This window comes from Castanea sativa, chromosome 11 (genome assembly GCF_040712315.1).
Source record: "Castanea sativa cultivar Marrone di Chiusa Pesio chromosome 11, ASM4071231v1".
NCBI lineage: Eukaryota > Viridiplantae > Streptophyta > Magnoliopsida > Fagales > Fagaceae > Castanea > Castanea sativa.
The window spans coordinates 3,329,066-3,342,500 of NC_134023.1; the positions used below are offsets into that span (position 1 = coordinate 3,329,066).

General features: G+C 34.8%; 1 long non-coding RNA gene across 2 annotated transcripts; it reads right to left on the reverse strand.

Annotated features, from left to right (window-relative positions):
- Window positions 1–8,548: 8,548 nt before the first annotated feature.
- On the reverse strand, window positions 8,549–12,803 carry LOC142615404 (uncharacterized). Of its 2 annotated transcripts, none has more exons than XR_012840738.1 (3): window positions 12,406–12,803; window positions 10,811–12,173; window positions 8,549–9,220 (listed from the first exon to the last, which is right to left on the reverse strand). It is a non-coding gene; the product is annotated as an uncharacterized LOC142615404 (long non-coding RNA). The 2 variants fall into 2 exon arrangements; XR_012840739.1 differs by having other exon boundaries at window positions 10,811–12,210.
- Between the last annotated feature and the right edge of the window lie 632 nt (window positions 12,804–13,435).

The following is a 13,435-nucleotide window of genomic DNA, read 5'->3' on the forward strand; positions in this document are numbered from 1 at the left end:
TGTTAAACAGAACCTTGATATCTTATTATTTAGACATTGTTCTTATTCTTATCACATACTTTGTGGAAGTCAAATGCCTTACCATCTGTTAAATTGGATCTTAAGGTAAGCAGTTGTAAATATCGAAACAAAGATTCTGTAAGGTATGATCTTCGAACCTTACACTCTACTAAAATTGATATTTCGGATTACAAAGTTTAACTATCATGTGGGCTTTCTAAGTAAGGCACTGCATACCATCCAAGCTAAGTTAGTTTTTGCCAGATTCTTGAATGATATACTTTGCAAAGCAAGTATGCATACGGGTGTTTAAAAGTTATAATTGTTTAACTGAGTGGAGTTAGACTTATTTATTCCATTCTTTCTTTAGCTACGTGCTAGTAAGAACTTTCATGACAAGCATAAATAGGATAAAGTAAAGTAAATACAACTTGAATGAAATTTGAATAAAAATTGTTCTTCATTAATTATAAGCAGAATACATCATTATGTAAAGAAACTGCAAGTACAGAAAAAATCCTATGCTAGGCCCTAAGTTTTGGGAGGGGGGTCTTGAAGGGAAGTGCTGCCAGCCTCGGTGCTCTTCAACTCCAACTCAAAGGTAGACAAGACTTGTTTCCCTTTATCTGGTGGAGGAAGGATAGGCTCCATATTCTGGCTTTGCTCCTTCTCGGCAGCTTCACACCCGTCCTTCTCTTTATGGGAACCTTCAGGTTCTGTAGGATCAGGAACGAGTTCTGGCACCACGGGAGGAAGGACAGGAGAGGCAACAACAGGAGGGTCTTCTATCTCCTGTATGTCTAAGGGAAGCCAAACGTTCTCGGGCTTCCTCAGCTCGGAAGCTTGAGGAACCCCTGCTGCGTTCTAGGCCTCCCCCCAGACCTGTTGACAGTACTCTCGGCACAAGGCCGCGAAAGCTTCTGTCAACAGTTCCTGTGTTGCAGTTACTCCCTCCTGATTGCTGACCTGCTTCGCGGCCTCCAGTGAGTGCTTATGGGTGCGAGCCTCCTCCTTCATCTATGTAAGCTCCTTCTCCAAGTCAGAGCGTGCCCGTTGGGCTTGGGAGAGCTCGTCGTCCTTTTGATGAAGGAGCTTACATTACCCCTCCACTTGATTCTTCATCGTCTTTAAGCTGGCTTCGGCACCATCCTTCTCTCTTTTTAGATCGGCCAGCTGCGATGTAAGCTTCCCCTTTTCTGCTAGGGCCTGGCCTAGGGACTTTTCTGTCTCTTGCCGCATCTCCTGCTCTATTCCAACTCGCTTCCGAGAGTCCTCCACGACCTTCTCGGCAGCGAAAACTTCTTGGATGGCCTGTGCAAAATCTTAGGGGGTTAAATGCGGTAAAGTACTTACAAATGAAATTAGAGCATAAGTGCAAGGTGTAACTTACGGTCATAAATGCGCGCGTTTTTGAAATTGAAACCGCCAAGTGGCATCCTCCGGAACACGAAACGATCTCCACACGCGTAGTTATTTACAAAACGTGTGGGGAAAGTGCTCGTTGGATCAAAACCCTATTTTTCTCCTCGGGTGCTGAAAAATAGAGTTTTGAGGGGCTATTGTGGGGAGTAAAAGGACCCAAGCAGGCATTTGGGCCTTTGGGCTCTAGCAAGGAGGTCGATTGTCTTTAAATTAAGAACTTGTCGATCTTGCCAATCGGCCCATACGCCGAGGGTCCGAGCACACGTCCGAGGGTGAATTCCTCCTCGGATAGACCCAAGAGAATTCGGAGATTCACTATGAAGGTCAAGGCAGAAAGCCGGAAAGACTGTTGGTTAAGAGGGGGAACCCCTGAACCTTTTAGATACACCAGTGTTAGAAAAATATCATAAGCAAAGGCTGCTACCTCCACATTAAAGACTCTGCACCTACCTCCCTGGCCGCATTAATGGGGAAGTGACCCGAACAAATAGGGACCGAAACTTCTAGTTGCTATTCAAAGTACTAAGAGAAGAAATATCTATGGGGGAGGAGATGAGAGCAACACGTGGATAAAGCACTAAGGCAAGGAGTATTTAAAGGGGGTGAAGGCCAAAGAATAGGAGGGACCAGGCAGTAACCAAGAAAGAAATTAAGAATTGTAAACCTTTAAGAAAGAAAGAGAAATAATACAGAAGTGGTCCTCGGCTCACGTCCGAGGAGGCCAATTTGCCATTATCATCTTCTATTTACAAGTATCTTTACACCGTAGCTTGTTATCAAGTTCTTAGTACCTCTAACTTAGATTTCAAACCCACGCTCTACAAATTTCATTGTTTAAGGCTCGTTGGGCTTGAGCCCATAATTGTCTTTGGGTCCAGGTGCAATTGTGCACTTAAAACATGATTATTAAATATATAATGTGATTAAAAGTATAAATAAAAATATATTTGAGTTGTCACCTAGTTGGTTCAAAAGAAAAAGTAATGTTACTAACAATAATTTTCGCAACAGTTGAGTTGACAAGTTTTTATTGATTTTTATTTGAGTCCACAATGAGTATCACTTAATTATTTTCCATTAATATTTTTCATTAATAACTTCTTGTTCTTTGTGATTTTTTTTTCCATTAACAACATGTCACATAAGCAATTGTGAAATATTTGATGTAATTTTTATGGTTCTAGAATTATTTATTTATTTTAAATATTCAAACCGATTCAAAAAAATTCTGTCCTTTTTTCTTAATTATCACTTCTAATAATAAGCTTTTATAATTGGGGGTTAGAATTGGAGTCACCCTTCAACCTTAACCCCACATGGACCACATCCCTTGTAATTTTCAATCATTTTATTAAAAAAATGGTAAAATATCATTTTCGTTCCTAAATTTTTCGTAAAAGTTCATTTTTTGTCCTAAAACTTTCAAAAGTTTGTTTTTCGTCCCTAAAATTTGCAACATGTTCTACTTTTCATCCTTCCATTTATATCCGTTAATTTATGTTCTAAGTAGACTAACGGAGTACTTACGTGGCATTGACTTGAACTAAACCATTTCACTTTAAATAATACTATGGCTCACAATGATCTGCACACATGGAAACAATTTTTTAAAAGGATGAAACCCCAGTTGAAACCCCAAGCCTCAGCTGTGAAGTCCCCAATGGTCACCGGCAGCCCAAACCTAACACCACTCTCCACAACCAAACCATGCTCCAAACCCACCACCCCACCAAGAAACCCAAAACCATAAACCCAAACACAACAAACCCAGATTTCACTTGTAATCAAGGTTTTCAGACCCGGACCGGACTGAGAGGTCGGACAGTGAAAACCGGGAACCTAATGGAAATCTAGTTTTTTAAGCATAGAGAACCGGGCATATGTGGCAATTCCGTAAACCCCTAAAACCGGGATTGAACCCCTAAAACCGGGGTTGGACCGCACGGTCCAACCCCTTAGCAACTTTTTTTTTTAATAAAAACAACTTAACACAATTTTATTCTACTTAATTAAATTATCCATCTCTTACAAGGAATAAAAAAAAAATTATAATTAAAATCCTTCAAAGATATTCAACTTTACTTCAAAAATTAATAATAAATTTTAATGTTTTCATGGTTATTATTTTATTTTATTAACTTTCTTATTTAATATATGCTTGAAAATCATTATATTTCCCTCACATATATAGATATTAGTCAAACTTGCTAGTTTTATAAATTTAATAGCTATATTTAGACTTTAATTAATTATTAAATTAATTATGACGTCATCACGATTCGACCTTGGTTCGACCTCAAAAACCTTGAACCTCTCCCTTTTACGGTTCAATGAACGGTCCGAGTCTGAAAACATTGCTTGTAATTATATTCAAATTCACCTCATACAAAAGTAGATCCCACTAGTAACTAATCACAAATTAATTAAGGTCGACATGGTTAGTTCCTCCCACCAACACTTTATTACCTTATGGTGAACGAAACTAGTGTAACTCTTTTACATATTTAACCTATAGCTGGTATGGATCTTATATATTTGATAGGCCAAAAACGTATTGACTCCTTATAATGAATTAAGTTGATTAATTAGCCAAGTTATTAATTAATCAAATTAACATGCAAATGCATGGTAGCACAAACAAATCACCAATAATCTAAAATATCCAGCGAAAAATAAATGACATGGTGATTTGTTTACGAATGGGAAAAACCTACATGGCAAAAACCTCACCGGGTGATTTTAAGGTCACCACTCTCGAAATTCCACTATTATCACAACAAGCGGTTACAAGTAAAGGAATCCCAAGTACCTTACTAACCTACAGTTGAACCCTTACCCCAATACCTAATTGGACTTGTTCTGTAGTGACAATTTCTCCTTTCAATGCACGGCTCCCAAGTACGTGACTAACCAATTGCGTGGATCCCAATACGCGACTTCAATCACCAACTAGAGAAGATTGTTGATTGTAAAGTTCTTCAATTCATCCACACAATGAAGATCAAGAAGATGCTTGGTTACAAAACCCTACGGTGCAAAAACACAGTAACTTCTTCACAAGAGAGATGAACTATGGCAAGAACTTCGTCTCAAGTCACAATTTGCATGAATAAGGATTTTTCAATGCTTGTGCAACTTGCATCTATTTGACGGCCCTTAAAATAATCATTTTATATGTCTAGGGTTAGAAGAAAGAAAGCCCAAAGACATATCCACGGATTGGAATCAAAACAGAACTCAAAATCTGTCTTTCTTAAACCTCGACAGATAGAGGTATCAAAATGTTGTCGAGCAGCTGTCGAGCTTTAACGAACTTACACTTTTCAGCTTGTTTCTTAGACAGACTTGATAACTTCAACACTTGATCCTGAAACACAATTTCTTGAAGTATAAAAGTCATCCTAATTCTACCCAATTACAAGTAAAGTGCATTTTGTTAAAGGATTAGCCAATTACATAAATGAATGACATATATTCTAAAGAAGTGAAACATATATGTCCTAACAATATTGACTTGGTTACTTCAACTTTCTGTACAATAGTTCAACTAGGTCTTTCAAGAGTTCTTAGTTCATTTATTCAGTAGGTTGCATTAATAATCACCAATGATTTTATTGAGAGAAATACCCATGTTGATAAAATCAAGAAGGCTGACTTGACATTAGTCTTTGAAGTTGTAGTGTGGTGGAGGCAGTATGAAACATCACCGTTTTGGAGGTGGGTTAGTGAAATCTATGGTTGTTGTGTTTGGATTTATAGGTTTGGGTATTTTGCGTGGTGGTGAGTTTTTGAGCGTGGTGTTGTTAGTGGTGGGTTGGGATTGGTTTGGGTCGCGGGTAATTGTTGGTGGTGCTGACGGGGATTTCACGATTAGGTCTTTGGGGTTTCAATTGAGGTTTGGGAATTTTGTTTATTGTAGACCAGAGATTTCTATTAGGCTCTATGTTAAGTGCTACTTGAGGGACTAAGGGATACTTTTGTTATTTTTGAAAGCTTGTATTTGTGATAAATCACAAGAGCTTGTTCATACCCCCAAATAAAAAGTACAGCTAGATAGTTTTTACTCTAACTTATACTAAGTGTGGACCAAGAGCAACTAAGCGTAAAGAACTGTTATCATTATCCTAAGCCATATTCATCTATTATAAGCAATAAAAGGAAAGCATAAGAGTAGGGAAGAGAGATGTAAATATAAGATTTCATCGAGACGAGTTATCAAAGAGGAAACCAAAGAACTCGGTGAAAAACCTCTCCGCGACCCTCCAAGTCGAAATTGATCCACTAGAGAATAAAGTTGAAGTACACGAATAACAAAATACCATCCAAACCTAGTCTACACCATGTACTTGAGCCCTCCAAACTCCTGCTACCAACTGATTTCTCAGAGCCTTGTCTTCTCTAGCTTTTTGAATCCCGCAATTCAGCCCGATTGCATCCGCCAATGAGTAGTTCCTTCCAATACTTCCCAGTAGCACCAAATTCTCACTTTACACTCAGGATAGGTGTGGTAAATGTTTGGGCTAGCAACCTCTCAAGAATATAGAGATAGAGAGATAAGAGTTGAGGAAAACCACAAGGAAATGTGTAAATGATTGTGGGTATGACAACCTCTAACTCTCAAGTGTATATTCTAGGGTTTTTACTCTGAAAAGTACCCTATACAATTTGTGGGTAATGAGGGTATATATAGTGTGAGTAAAAACTTGGTAAAGCAAAACACAACTTTTTGCCAAACAGAAAGTTTCGCGAGTTCTTCGCGGGCTGGCCTTACTTGCAAAACACTTGTGAAATATCCATCCTGGCACGACTCTTCGTCTTCCAATCTTGTGCTCTACACGTGGCTCTTTTCGCGGGTAATCTTCTCACGAGCCAGTCGCAAAATCCACTTGTTCATCCGTTGAAGCTTGAGTCTTCACCAATCTCTCACACTCATCCCTTACATTTAAAGCCACATACATACAGAAAAAATGATTGAAGAAATTACAATCAAATTTAATACAGAATTAAAGCCAACACAATATAGTTGGTAATCACAACTTTACAATTTTGAAAAATAGTTTCTATGTGTGCCAATCAAAGCCATGTGTCTATTTTTATTTAAAAGTAAAATAGTTTAGTCAAATCAGATTCTATGTCAACACTCCATTAAGCCACATAGGATATAAAATAATAGACATAGATGAAAGGAAGAAAAATAAAACATCTTGCAAAGTTCAAGGACGAAAAACAAATTTTTAAAAGTTTAGGGATGAAAAATAAACTTTTGTGAAAGTTTAGAGATGAAAATGATATTTTACCCAAAAAAGTTTAAAAAGTTTTGCTATTATCAATCAACCTGTGGCGGAGCCACTTAAGGACCAAGGGGGCCTTCCCCCCCCCCCCCCCCCCAAATTTTTGAAAAATATAATTTTTTTTTGGAAATATCTAAATAATTTGAAAATTCTTAAATAATCTTATCATTTTAGCTCCCCATACTTGATAATATACATACATACATACATACATACATACATACATACATACATACATACATACATACATATATATATATATATATATATATATATATATATATATATATATATATTTAAGAAAGTCTAAAAATAAACACAATTTTCATTTAAATAAAATTCAATCCACAAATACATTTCAACAAATTACAATAATTACACATTCAACATCTTTAAAATGAACACATAGGTATTTTAACAATTACTTCAACAAATAAAAGGGGAAAAAATTCTAATTTTCATCCCAATATATCTAGAGCTTACTTGTACACAGTAGAAAAATTGAAAAGTTTGAAACTTTGTCTCTCCCACACAGCCACACAGTTGCAATCTTGTAGAAACAATCTTTCTTACATAGGTGACTCTGTGTGTGTGTGTGTGTGTGTTGAGGACTTGGCCTTTGCATTTTTCTAATTACTTTTCAAGCAAAATTTGCTTGATTTTGTGGTGAGGTTGTTAAGCACAAAATTTCTTCTTGTTGTGGCATATAGCCAAGAGATTCGAGGACGTGGTGTTCACATCCTGATCTTTGGAAGTCATTTTGGGGATGGTGGCACTGTTGGTGGTTGAATTGAGGAAGGGGATGGTGGCTGGCGCACAGGGGTTTTGGGACTCTTTAGGTAACTGGTTAGTTCTACTGAGTTGGCTATTTGTTGGGATATGCATTCAATTTTTTAATATTAAAAAACTGCCATGTCACTCAAATAATGTCACTTCTTTACTCCATTAGCCACATAAGTAAGAATACTAATAAAAGTTAATAAAAATGATCAATAATACTCGTTTTTTAAACTTCAGGAACAATAGTATTCACTTAAAACTTAAGGGATCAAAAATGCTCACTAGGTAAACTTAAGGGACTGACATTGTGGTTTTGCCTTTTTTTTTTATTATTAGAATTATAAAAATTGTGATATATAAATAGGGTTAATATACTGCACAAGCCATTATTTAGGACAAAACTTCCCATCAAATTGGATTTAAGTCAACTTTCTTTCAACTGTGTATTTAAATCATTAGTTTTATTAAATTATTTTCACAAATTATAAAACTATTAAACACATGCATATTTGTTTACTTGAAACTTGAGGGATCAAAAGTGCTCACTAGGTAAACTTAAGGGACTGACATTATGGTTTTGCCTTCTTTTTATAAGAATTATATATATACATATATATATATATATATATATGTATATGTATATAAAAGAACTGTGATATATAAATAGGGCTAATATACTGCACAAGCCATTATTTAGGACAAAACTTCCCATCAAATTGGATTTAAGTCAAATTTCTTTCAACTGTGTATTTAAATCATTAGTTTTATTAAATTATTTTAACAAATTACAAAACTATTAAACACATGCATATTTGTTTGAGTTGTCACGTAATAAATTGGAAGACTTTCCTTAAAATTGATTCAGTTTATTAAAAATAAACTAACATTTTTTCCCCTTATGATGGTCTGATGAACATTTTTTGTGATTGCAATTTGTAGGTTAGGTCATGCTAATGCTCCCACACTATATTATGCTTTGAGGTTGTGTCATGTCTTAATGCATTCGATCCTAGTTGGATTATGAGATGGTTTTCACAAGTAATTTTTTTTGAGGTAAAAGATAGAAGTGTTATTGATAAAAGCCAATATATATATATATAAAACGTCTATACCCTGTTCAAGCAGTTCGAAAACAAGGGAAAAAAGTAAAATTAATACAAGTTTTAAAACTCCAATTTCTTCAAAGACTCCCTATACCTCGTGTTGTTGTGCTGCCATCAACGTCTGGTACTCCTGCTGGAAGCCGAGAGCCCCACTAAAAATTCCTTTTGGATGGGTTTGGATTTTTTCAAAGTAGTATTTGTTCCTTGCATTCCAGATTGCCCAAGTCGTCACTGCCCACCTTTCCAACTCCACCAGAGGTAGCTTTTCCACCAACACCTGAAAAAGTAGGAAGAAGTCGCAGCAACTGTTTGCACATTTTTGGAGTCCACCTTGGCAAAGTGCCCACACGTTTCTTGCAAGAGCACATTCCCACAACAGATGGCCTACTAATTCTGGTTGCTGGCAGCAAATTGCACAATCAGGATCCACTTGCACTCTTCGCTTGTGGAGGTTTTCCCTGGTTGGCAATACATTTGAACATGCGTGCCAAAGAAACATGCGGACTTTGGGGGGGACATTTAGTCGCCATATCTTCCTCCATAGGGGTTGTTCTGTGCTTGCTGTGGAGTGTTCAGTTTGTGTGTTTGCCTTCATCCTAAGGGCCACTCGATGGGCAGATTTTACTATGAATGATTGCTGTGGAGTGTTCAATTAATTAGTTGGCATTATTTTGGTTACCTTAGATTCTCTTAACATGTATTAGAGAATAGAATACATAAAAATAATGAATTATTAAATTTTGGACAAAATTTTCCTCAAAACGGATTTGTATAAATGTCTTCTAACCCATTACATTTTTTTTATTTTTATGAAATCTTCTAACCCATTACATTACAATCAAATGTTCATGCATGTATATTTTAGTTGTATGACTTATTAAGTAATTTAAACAAGTTAGATATCTTGAAATAGACCATGCAATTAAAATTATACATGGATTAATATTATAATTGTCATGGTTTTTTTTTATAAATTAGTTTAAAGGAGAATTATGTAATTAAAATAGCTGAAGACAATGTAACTTTATATGCAACTAGTGTGTAACCCATGTGAATGATGAATTGTAATGGTACTATTGATGTTAGCTTGAGTTATAGAACATATAGATATTAGTTCGACCAAGCATACAAAATATCTGAATAGAAACAGTATAAAAAATATACTCATTAGTTCAGAAAAAACATAACAGCAAAAATCTAAACAATTTAATTTGTATGGAAAGCTGACAAATGCAAAATTCAATTTTGATTCTAATTAAAATTTCTCTAAGCATTGCTTTTATATATATATATATATATATATAAACTATTTAAAATTTCATTTTGTTTAAAGTTATGATCACTTGGGAAAAAGAAAAAGAAAATATATATAAGAGATTACTACTATACTAACAAAGCAAACATGTTGTTTCTTTCAATCTTATGCTTGCAAATACTTGAATTAACTGCTTACTAATAAAGAAAATATATTTAGTGAGACCATGGACCTTATCCACCTACCCTAAAAGTTCTTATATAGAAATCTCACAAAAATAGATTAAGTGAAGGGAACACTCAAAATTTATAAAGTAACAGATGAACTATATCAACGGATATACCAACATAGTATCACATTTAACGTCCCAAGTCTCAAGTGCAACAAGTTCATCATTGGTTTTTCAATCAAATTAGCAAAATGCAAACACGTCATTTGTGTTTCTTGGATATTTATTAAAATTAAAAAATAAAATCAATCTTAAAATTTTTAGACAATATCATTTTCTTTCTACATCAAATTAAAACTAACAAATAAGAAGTATAATAAGGGATGATTACATAAATAGTCATCTTTGGCTACGGTCCTTCATCAATTGCCTTGGAAGCAACAACTTCTCAATTTATGTCTTTAGCATCCGCTTCAATTAAAAAAAAAAAAAAAAAAATTGCTATGTACCTTCGACAACATGGGCATCACATCCCTGCCCTGGGATCCAATGTCAAAAAAGTTTTGCCTAAGGTCAAATGTAGTCATAGCATAACTTGCAATAGTCAATTAGTTTTGAATGTTAGGTATACCTTCCATTCATCCATATTGAAGGAGGAATTTCCATTTGATTAAGAATTTCTTTTGGATTGAGAAAATGATATATATCTGTCAAAAGTGAAAATCCAACGAAAAATAAAAAATGAAATTGCTAGTCTTCCAATGAGAGTAAGAATGAGAAAAGAAGGTACCCATATATATTGGTGGTGATTGTTGGGCAGGCCTTGAAATTACTTCATTTCATCGTGTCAACATTAAGCTCAGGTATCCAAAACCACAAACACAATCAAAATTGAAAGTAAAATTGGTCTTCCAAATTAGAACCCAACAAATAAAAATAAAGCTATGAATTGCAAAATTATAAAACAAAGAGGTGTGAGTTACTGACAATTATTGGGTGAACAAAAGCATAATTAGAATAAACATTATATATTAGAACAAAAGGCATAATTAGAATAAATATAACAACCCATCCTTATGTGCTTTTATTTCTTAAGCATAATTAGAATATACATAACAGCAAATTGTATGATTTCATTCCTTTTGGTTAGCAAAAGCTGGCTGCTCCCTTAAACAAATACAAATCCATCTTACAATTATTTGTGCATAAGAAAAATTCTATACATACAAATCAAAAAGTGATGCTCTTCTCAGCTATATCATAAAATTGTTCATTACAAGTTCAAGTATGCAATTTTAGGATTTAATGGAACTCACTACAATATAATATAGGCTGAATCTTGTTACTTCGTTGCCACAGTACCCATGATAGCATGGTAGTGAGTTTGCATGTTTTTTAGTCCCTATCCCAAGCCCAATCCATGAGATCAGCAAAAGAAGGCTAGCTGTTGAACGCACATTCCATCATGTCATGCTACCAGACCGACTAAATTTTGGAACAGCCCTAGACGACAGGAGGAGCATCTTCCACCTCGAACCCACAGAATCAGCTACCCCTACAACCTTCTGCTTGAAAAAAGTTGAGCAAGTTGTCTACAATCCATTCATAGCCCTCAAAACAATTTGGGTGCAAGTTACCACTACCTTGGTTGGGATTTCAAATGGTGTTATTTGGTAAGTTTCAATGTTTGAGTGAGACTTTTTGTCAAACATGTGGTGTGCATGTTCTAAATGGGAATGAAAAGAACATTTTACAGCATGAATACACCCAAAAAAATGCCACACTACAATTGAACATTGACAAAAGTGAAGAAAAAACTTCAAAATGATCTTTAACGAAAATTGAAGTGGTTTCAAATTTTACTGTACCATTTAGTTTGGGTTGACCATGCAATATCTCGCTAAAAATCGAAATCCATTTGCGTTCCAAAAGCAATTAAATGTCTTCAAAAAACAATGGTGGAAAAAAAAAGGGGGCCAGCTTTTTCAAATTACACTATATCATATCCAGAAAATTTAATCAACCAATTAACAGGAACATAAATTTATAATATGAAGAGGAAAGAAAACCTTGAATTTGTTGTGCGACTGCTGGTCATTGGAGGACTCGTACTCAGCCTTGCAGAAAATTAGAAGAATCCCATCTTGTAGTTTCTGAATTGTTCAAAATGGTTATTCAAAATATCTATTTCTATCACCAACAAAACCCATCATCAGAATTCCTCTACCTACCCAAATAAATAATAAAACTAGCAATAGAAATTCTGTTTGTTTCAAAGTTTTTTACTTTGCCTCTATAGTTTTGATCAAAATTAAATCTTTTTTATCATGGTAAAAACAATTAGAAAATACCTAAAAAAAATCAAAGAAAAACTGACATCCTTACATAGATAAGCAGTGTTCACGCCATTGTCTCTGTAATTGGGTCATAGCAGAACAAATACTTGAGATTATATTATAATATCACAGATTAGAGAGGGTTTTGACTAAATAGTTAAAGTATTGGAGAGGTTTGTAATCTTTAAGAGTCATAAGGAATATAAGGAAGACATGGGTTGCAATCTTGCAGTTTAAGGTCTAATGTGATGGTTTATTGTGGACTTTTCTTGTCGTAATAAGAGAAGGAATTGCTTGCCCCCTGAGTAATTCATATTGCAAATCCGTAAAGAAAAGGAATTAGTTCCTAAATAATTCTTATTGCAAATATGACTAAACAGTCTAAACTTGTAGTGGGATTTGTTTCAGGGTTGTCACAGGAAATAGAAAATAAGGCTTATAGAGAGAGAGAGAGAGAGAGAGAGAGAAGGTAGAAGAAAAAGAGGAGGAAGAATGAATAAATAACTTTTACGGAACAGTGCAAAATTGGTAACTACCTAGTGGAACGGTGCAATGAACACCGACCGTCGTAAAAATTGTACTCAAACGGTTTGCTTAGACAGCCAAATGAATAGACACATTTTTATGTGTTTTTAAATATAGAGGGGACACAAATTTATATAGTCACGTAGCACAAGAAAGAAAAGTTAATAAAAAGTCAAAGGTTTTAACTATTAGTTATTATTTATTCGTTTGGATACAGATTAAATTTGTTGTGTTTAGCGTTTTCACATTTTCTTCCTTCTTCTTCTTCTTCTTTTTTTATTTATTTATTTTATTTTTTTATCTTCTTTGCTGCTGCAGGCGTCAAGGACAAATGCTACTATTCATGCTACAGTAGCATGAACAGTAGCCACATATGTTGACTTTTCAACCCTTTTAAGCTCCTTTTCACTTTTTTTTTCCAGGATTTTCAGTTTTTAATCGACAAATGGCACTGTATATTACTGTTAATACTGTTCATGTACTATTCATAGAACCCACAAACACTTTATTTAGAAAAAAAAATTTAAAAATAGGACCCACAATACTATTCACAC